This window comes from Salmo trutta, chromosome 3 (genome assembly GCF_901001165.1).
Source record: "Salmo trutta chromosome 3, fSalTru1.1, whole genome shotgun sequence".
NCBI lineage: Eukaryota > Metazoa > Chordata > Actinopteri > Salmoniformes > Salmonidae > Salmo > Salmo trutta.
In genome coordinates, this window is record NC_042959.1 from 18867821 (window position 1) to 18876377 (window position 8557).

The following is an 8557-nucleotide window of genomic DNA, read 5'->3' on the forward strand; positions in this document are numbered from 1 at the left end:
AGCCTAATTAAATCAGCCCGCAGTCCCTGGTGGATTTTTTCCATTTGGTGTTGTCTTCCCATCGCCACACTGAGGAGAGTTCCTCATTAATTCAATCCAAGGTGGATTCAAAATTCAAGCGAAAGCTATTCAAGGGTGTGATTCACCGTGCCAGCGAAAGCCGATGCGCACATTTCCCCTATTTGGAAGATGAATCTACAGAAGATGTTCGGAGGATGTCCTTGAGCATCTGCCCACGTTGTTTGGATGAAATATAGGAACCTGCATCTCCAAGGCTGTAAGTGGGAAGGGCACAAGTGGAGAGCCTGTATCTCAGAGGCTATAAGTAGGAAGGGCACAGGTGGAGAGCCTGTATCTCAGAGGCTATAAGTAGGAAGGGCACAAGTGGAGAGCCTGTATCTGAGGCTATAAGTAGGAAGGGCACCAGTGGAGAGCCTGTATCTGAGGCTATAAGTAGGAAGGGCAGTAGTGTCGAACTATGAATACCCAGAAGTGAAGAGTTTAAATCTCTTAAGACATTCAAATCATGTGTAAAAAAGGAGTAATTGGATTTGAGACGATAGCAAGGTTATTTTGGGTGGTATCATGGTGCTTGAGAGAATTGTAATTACTGCAGTCTTTAAATCACTTCCTGACGCCATCGAGATCCAGTTAATTATAAACATGGTCTCCATTGACTACACAGGTGAGAAGCTGCTGGACGCTTGTTGCATGTGTTTGCATATCTTTGGTTACAGCTTATGGGCCTACGTGTGTATATGGGTGTGAAAGTGATGGTACTTCTGAAAAGTAGGACCACTTTTTAAAGAGCATGGCTCCATCCTTCCCCGTGACCCCTAACAAAATCCATCTGTATAGGAAACAACTCGGAGACGTAAGCTGCCAGTGGCCCTACTGAATACAAAGTGGAGACGGAAGCTGCCAGTGGCCCTACTGAATACAAAGTGGAGACGGACCCTACTAGGGCTGTGGCGGTCATGACATTTAGTCAGCCGGTGATTGTCAAGCAAATAACTGTCGGCCTCACGGTAATTGACGGTTAATTAACATAAACACTTTTACTGTAGCATCTCCTGGTTTCCACACACAGCCTACAAGCCACTGATGCAGACCTTTGGAAAACCTACATTTTAAGTCTAATAAATGCATTTAATATAGCCTACACATCACAATAAATTCATGATTTATTTTAGACAGACTACATTTTCTTTGTTTGTTTTTTTTTAGACTTATTTCAGAAGAACAGAATAGCATACTCATCCTTACGTCAGGCCCTGATCTGGCTATGCCATATGGCTGTGGGCTACACTAGTTCATTTAGCAGACTAGATTTGCTTAGAATTCCATGGCATTATTTTATAGTATGAAGAATACAATTAAACATAGCTGAATAAAACAGTATGTTTTCTTCAAGGTTTCTGAGGGAGTGCGCAAATGCAGCTATTCTATGTTGAGCCGTTAACAAACAGGTCCTCCTATGAGTTATTTATGCAACACATTTTTATTTTTAATACATTCTAAGGCAGCATGATGCGACTCTAATGATGATTTGAAAAAAGTCTCATGAAAGGCATGAGCTCTGCTTTGTTTCTTGCACAGGCTGCACACACGTCATCAGTTTGACAAGAACTTGATAATGCCTCGAATTTCCCGGTGGCATCCCCAAAGTGTGGGCGTAATGTCCCCTAAAAGAATCCATGCCTTTTGCGGCTAGTGGCCATTGTGCCCTTGGGCTGAAAATAATTATTATAATTCCCTTCTCCTGGCTGCGTGTTCCGAAACACCTCTCATTAAGGTTTCGAGGCTGACGTTTGGCAACTCGAACCTTCAGCTCCCTCCACAGATTTTCTATGGGATTAAGGTCTGGAGACTGGCTAGGCCACTCCAGGACCTTAATATGCTTCTTATTGAGCCACTCCTTTGTTGCCTTGGCTGTGAGTTTTGGGTCATTGTCATGCTGGAATACTCATCCACGACCCATTTTCAATGCCCTGGCTGAGGGAAGGAGGTTCTCACCCAAGATTTGACGGTACATGGCCCCGTCCCTCGTCCCTTTGATGCGGTGAAGTTGTCCTGTCCCCTTTGCAGAAAAACACCCCCAAAGCATAATGTTTCCACCTCCATGTTTGACGGTGGGGATGGTGTTCTTGGGGTCATAGGCAGCATTCCTCCTCCTCCAAACACGGCGAGTTGATGTCAAAGAGCTCCCATTTTGGTCTCATCTGACCACAACACTTTCACCAGTTGTCCTCTGAGTCATTCAGATGTACATTGACAAACTTCAGACGGCATGTATATGTATTCTTGAGCAGGGGGACCATGCGGGCGCTGCGGGATTTCAGTTCTTCACGGCGTAATGTGTTACCAATTGTTTTCTTGGTGACTATGGTCCCAGCTGCCTTGAGATCATTGACAAGATCCTCCCGTGTAGTTCTGGGCTGATTCCTCACCGTTCTCATGATCATTGCAACTCCACGAGGTGAGATCTTGCATGGAGCCCCAGGCCGAGGGAGATTGACAGTTCTTTTGTGTTTCTTCCATTTGCGAATAATCGCACCAACTGGTGTCACCTTCTCACCAAGCTGCTTGGCAATGGTCTTGTAGCCCATTCCAGCCTTGTGTAGGTCTACAATCTTGTCCCTGACATCCTTGGAGAGCTTTTTGGTCTTGGCCATGGTGGAGAGTTTGGAATCTGATTGATTGATTGCTTCTGTGGACAGGTGTCTTTTATACAGGTAACAAACTGAGATTAGGAGCACTCCCTTTAAGAGTGTGCTCCTAATCTCAGCTCGTTACCTGTATAAAAGACACCTGGGAGCCAGAAATCTTTCTGATTGAGAGGGGGTCAAATACTTATTTCCCTCATTAAAATGCAAATCAATTTATAACATTTCTGACATGCGTTTTCTGGATTTCTTTTGTTATTCTGTCTCTCACTGTTCAAATAAACTTTCCATTAAAATTATAGACTGATCATTTCTTTGTCAGTGGGCAAAAAAATCAGCAGGGGATCAAATACTTTTTTCCTTCACTGTACATCTACATTGCTTGGGGTTTGAGGCTGGGTTTCTGTATAGCACTTTGTGACATCGGCTGATGTAAAAAGGGCCTTATAAATACAATTGATTGATAGGGGACGCAGTCCTTATTGAATTCCAAGGCACATATTGAAGATGTTAGAACTGTCCACATTTACTTTTCCTCAGCCAACAAGATGAGTAACGAACAGCAAAAGCACTAGCCTATATCAATCTACTATCCCCCATCAATCTACTATCCCCCATAGTACAAAGGTTGACCTATTCTATGATCAACTTGTCCTTCTGTGCGAGAAATAAATATTCCAAACATAGTCTGGGACAGTTGTGGGATGTGATAGATCCCAAATTAATAGAACCACTGCATTAAAAAAAACATTTTAAAAGCAATGAGGCTGATGCAACAGATGAGAACGTTTAGCTTAAAATGTTGGTAAACTATTAGGCTATTAATTCACATTATAAGCACAGCAATGTGCACGCGGCAGTAGGATATAAGCACAAATGTTCCAAAATGAAATAATTAGCAGGAAGACACCTTTCTCAAAAGTGACCACAAATGTGGTTATGCATGTAATGCTTTTATTATAAAGGTGCATTTTTATGGTGAAAATGATTTCGCCAAACTTGAAACTCACGCATCACCTATGTATGCCAGTTAGGCTCTACACGGTTGTAAAGCGGATTAATGTTCTTAATTTGAAGAAGTTATTTGGCCACTTTAGTTGTGATACAAACCTTAACAAAACATATAGGCCTATGAGGTGTGGGCCTATGATTTGAAAAAAAAGGCATACGCTGTTTCTTGCCTTACTGCAGACCAGCTGGGCATCATTCACAAGTGATAGGTTTATATTGTCACCCATCAACCTTTTCTTGATTTAATCTTGTCTTATACTCAATAATATATGTGAAATTAGTTTTGATTTAGAATGGGCCATTATCATGCACCTGTCTCTAAACACCTATGCACTTAAATAACCCTGTGGTTAATTTTCATGCTAGCCCGGTAGGCTATACTCCTGTTGTAAAGTCAAGCAATGTGCTTAATATTAGGAAAGTTGAGAAATAAATATAATAAGCCTAGTCTATAGAAAGTTGATGGGATGCTCCTCTTTTTAAGAGCCCATCAAAACTCTGTTTTCTCATGCGATTTTATAGCCTATAGAATTGTTGCGCAACATGAGCTAATGGGCTCTCATTTAGTGTTTGAATTGATTTCTGATTACATTTGCATTGATGTCAGAGTGATTAGAGGGACAATAGAGTGCTGAGTACCAGGCAGTTAGCAAGTCTGGTAGGCTACTAATGACCATCAGCAGCATCAGAGCTTGGAGAAGCCTCATTACCGTGACTAAACGGTTACGTGGAATTTGACTGCGGTCATGACTCGTGCATCTGCCGGTGTGGCGGTAATATGGTCACCGTAACAGTCCTAGACCCTACTGAACACAAAATGGAAACGGAAGCTGCCAGTGACTCTACTAAACACAAAGTGGAAACGGAAGCTGCCAGTGACTCTACTAAACACAAAATGGAAACGGAAGCTGCCAGTGACTCTACTAAACACAAAGTGGAAACGGAAGCTGCCAGTGACTCTACTAAACACAAAGTGGAAATGGAAGCTGCCAGTGACTCTACTAAACACAAAGTGGAAACGGAAGCTGCCAGTGACTCTACTAAACACAAAGTGGAAATGGAAGCTGCCAGTGACTCTACTAAACACAAAGTGGAAACGGAAGCTGCTAGTGACTATACTAAACACAAAGTGGAAACGGAAGCTGCCAGTGACTATACTGAACACAAAATGGAAACGGAAGCTGCCAGTGACTCTACTAAACACAAAGTGGAAACGGAAGCTGCCAGTGACTCTACTAAACACAAAATGGAAACGGAAGCTGCCAGTGACTCTACTAAACACAAAGTGGAAATGGAAGCTGCCAGTGACTCTACTAAACACAAAGTGGAAATGGAAGCTACCAGTGACTCTACTAAACACAAAGTGGAAATGGAAGCTACCAGTGACTCTACTAAACACAAAGTGGAAATGGAAGCTGCCAGTGACTCTACTAAACACAAAGTGGAAATGGAAGCTGCCAGTGACTCTACTAAACACAAAGTGGAAACGGAAGCTGCCAGTGACTCTACTAAACACAAAGTGGAAATGGAAGCTGCCAGTGACTCTACTAAACACAAAGTGGAAACGGAAGCTGCCAGTGACTCTACTAAACACAAAGTGGAAATGGAAGCTGCCAGTGACTCTACTAAACACAAAGTGGAAACGGAAGCTGCTAGTGACTATACTAAACACAAAGTGGAAACGGAAGCTGCCAGTGACTATACTGAACACAAAATGGAAACGGAAGCTGCCAGTGACTCTACTAAACACAAAGTGGAAACGGAAGCTGCCAGTGACTCTACTAAACACAAAATGGAAACGGAAGCTGCCAGTGACTCTACTAAACACAAAGTGGAAACGGAAGCTGCCAGTGACTCTACTAAACACAAAGTGGAAATGGAAGCTGCCAGTGACTCTACTAAACACAAAGTGGAAATGGAAGCTGCCAGTGACTCTACTAAACACAAAGTGGAAATGGAAGCTGCCAGTGACTCTACTAAACACAAAGTGGAAACGGAAGCTGCCAGTGACTCTACTAAACACAAAGTGGAAATGGAAGCTGCCAGTGACTCTACTAAACACAAAGTGGAAACGGAAGCTGCTAGTGACTATACTAAACACAAAGTGGAAACGGAAGCTGCCAGTGACTCTACTAAACACAAAGTGGAAATGGAAGCTGCCAGTGACTCTACTAAACACAAAGTGGAAATGGAAGCTGCCAGTGACTCTACTAAACACAAAGTGGAAATGGAAGCTGCCAGTGACTCTACTAAACACAAAGTGGAAACGGAAGCTGCCAGTGACTCTACTAAACACAAAGTGGAAATGGAAGCTGCCAGTGACTCTACTAAACACAAAGTGGAAACGGAAGCTGCTAGTGACTATACTGAACACAAAGTGGAAACGGAAGCTGCCAGTGACCCCACTGAACACAAAGTTAAGTGCTATACAATATTGAATTCCAATAACCCATTGAAAAGCCCTCACAAGTCCTCCTTAATGAGTTGGTGAGTCAATAGCTCCCCCTATGGGCCAGAAATGCAGCTACATAACGGTATAATGGATTCCACAGCAAATGTGATGCTGGCCACAGCATTAGGGAGCAGCTCACGCGGACTCATGTCTCAATAAACCCTGAACCGAGCTCATTCATTTATGTATGGGTAGAAAGGGGCTTTAAAATCAGTGTTCCCCAAGAGCCAGTGCTGAGACAGCACAGGAAGCACCGCTCCAGGAACTCTTGCCCTGTGGGCACTTGGAATGGCATCTTAGAAATGGCAGACTATTGAATATTAAAGCTTGAACTAAAGAGATTTCTCTTTCTTTGAGGATATTAGTGGGAGAGAGGAGCCAAGCTGTGCTTTGTACAAAGATTTCCTTTAATTATTTATATTCAGTTAAATAATCATTAACACCTCCAGACTTTGAATGACTGACAGGTTTTTGGCTGCTTAGCTGGCACAGAATAGAGTGTAGGCTACAAGCTTGGGGAAAGGGTGCATGTGAATTGTCTAAAGTGGCTTTTTTTTATGTGCACTGAACTGAAAACATAGAATAGGTAGAATGTCCTATTGAAGGAAAGGAGTTGGTAGAGGAAGCTACTTAGACTATTGAGATGTACCCATGGAGTGAGAATCTGTCTGAAATCCTATCACAGTGTGTGCTGACAGTGTAGTCCATATTTAACTCCCAGGGAGAAAGGTGTTATTTTTTCTGGCCCATTAAACAGTGTAATGACCATCCTGATCTGCTCCTAAGATGTTTGAGTTGAAATGCCAGCCTGATGGTTCGAGCCCCTGATGCCAGAGAGATGGCATAATATAGCACTGCACCTAATGAACGATGCCTGCTCTTCACGCCCATTCGATTGCATGACCTTTTGCAGAAAGAAGAGGAAACCGATTGTTTGTACAGGTGTAATTTTTCTTCTTTGAAAGGATTTGTCATATTTCTGTTTGTATAATTATTTCCCCATCAGATTTTAGATGCTCCTTTTCGGGAGACGGTTTTCTCTGAAAGCTGAGCCATATTGTCTTTCTCTCACAAACAAGCTCCAAACCAAAATTGTAGATGGAAATTTCTTTGAAATGAATTGCCTGAGTGAATTGTGATTTCCTGAGTGATTCTGAGGGTGAAATAAATTATAAAGAGGCTGTTGCATTTCTCATACTTTCAGACAGTGATCTGCAGAAAGCCACACTGTAGAACACCCCTAGTTTACTTTATATGGTCATACAACATGATTGTGCTAATTATACATTTTAGTCATTTACAGACGTTCTTATCCGGAGAGACTAAAATCAAATTTTATTTGTCACTTGCTTCGTAACAACAGGTTGTAATGCTTACTTACGGGGACCTTCCCAACAATGCAGAGAGAAAGATCATTCAGAAATAATAGGAAAGCAATAACGCGTAATAATAAAAGTAATAATAAATACACAATGAGTAATGATAACTTGGCTGTATACACGGGGTACCAGTACCGAGTCCATGTGTAGGTGTATGAGGTAAATATGTACATTTAACCAGGAACAGTGTGACTAGGCAACAGGAGAGTTAAAACGGTATCAGTAGTGCATGTGATGAGCAAAAAGTCTATGCAGGCAGCTATTTGTTAACCATTTAACTAACTATAGCAGTCTTATGGCATGGGGATAGAAGCTGTTCAGGGTTCTGTTGGTTCCAGACTTGGTACATCGGTAACGCTTGCCGTGTGGTAGCAGAGAGAACAGCCTATGATTTGGGTGGCTGGAGTCTTTGACAATTTATAGGGCCTTCCTCTGACACCACCTGGTATAGAGGTCCTGGATGGCAGGGAGCTTGGCCCAGTGATGTACTGGGCCGTACGCCCTACCCTCTGTAGCGCCTTATGGTAGGATGCCAAGCATTTGCTATACCAAGTGGTGATGCAGCTTGATCAGTCAAGATGCTCTCAATGGTGCAGCTGTATAACTTTTTGAGGATCTGAGGACCCATGCCAAATCTTTTCAGCCTCCTGAGTGGGAAGAGGCGTTGTTGTGCCCTCTTCACGACTGTGTTGGTGTGTGTGGACCATGATAGATCCTTAGTGATGTGGACACGAGGAACTTGAAGCTCTCGACCCGCTCCACTACAGCCCTGTTGATGTGAATGCGGGCATGCTCAGCCCTCCATTTCGTGTAGTCCATGATCAGCTCCTTTGTCTTGCTGACGTTGATGGAGAGGTTGTTGTCCTGACACCACATTACCAAATTGACCTGTCTCATTGTCATCAGTGATCTGGCCTACCACCGTCATGTCGTCAGCAAACTTAATGATGGTGTTGGATCCGTGCACGGCCACGCAGTCATTGGTGAACAGGGAGTACTGGGGGGCCCCGTGTTGAGGTTCAACATGGCGGATGTGCTGTTACCTATCC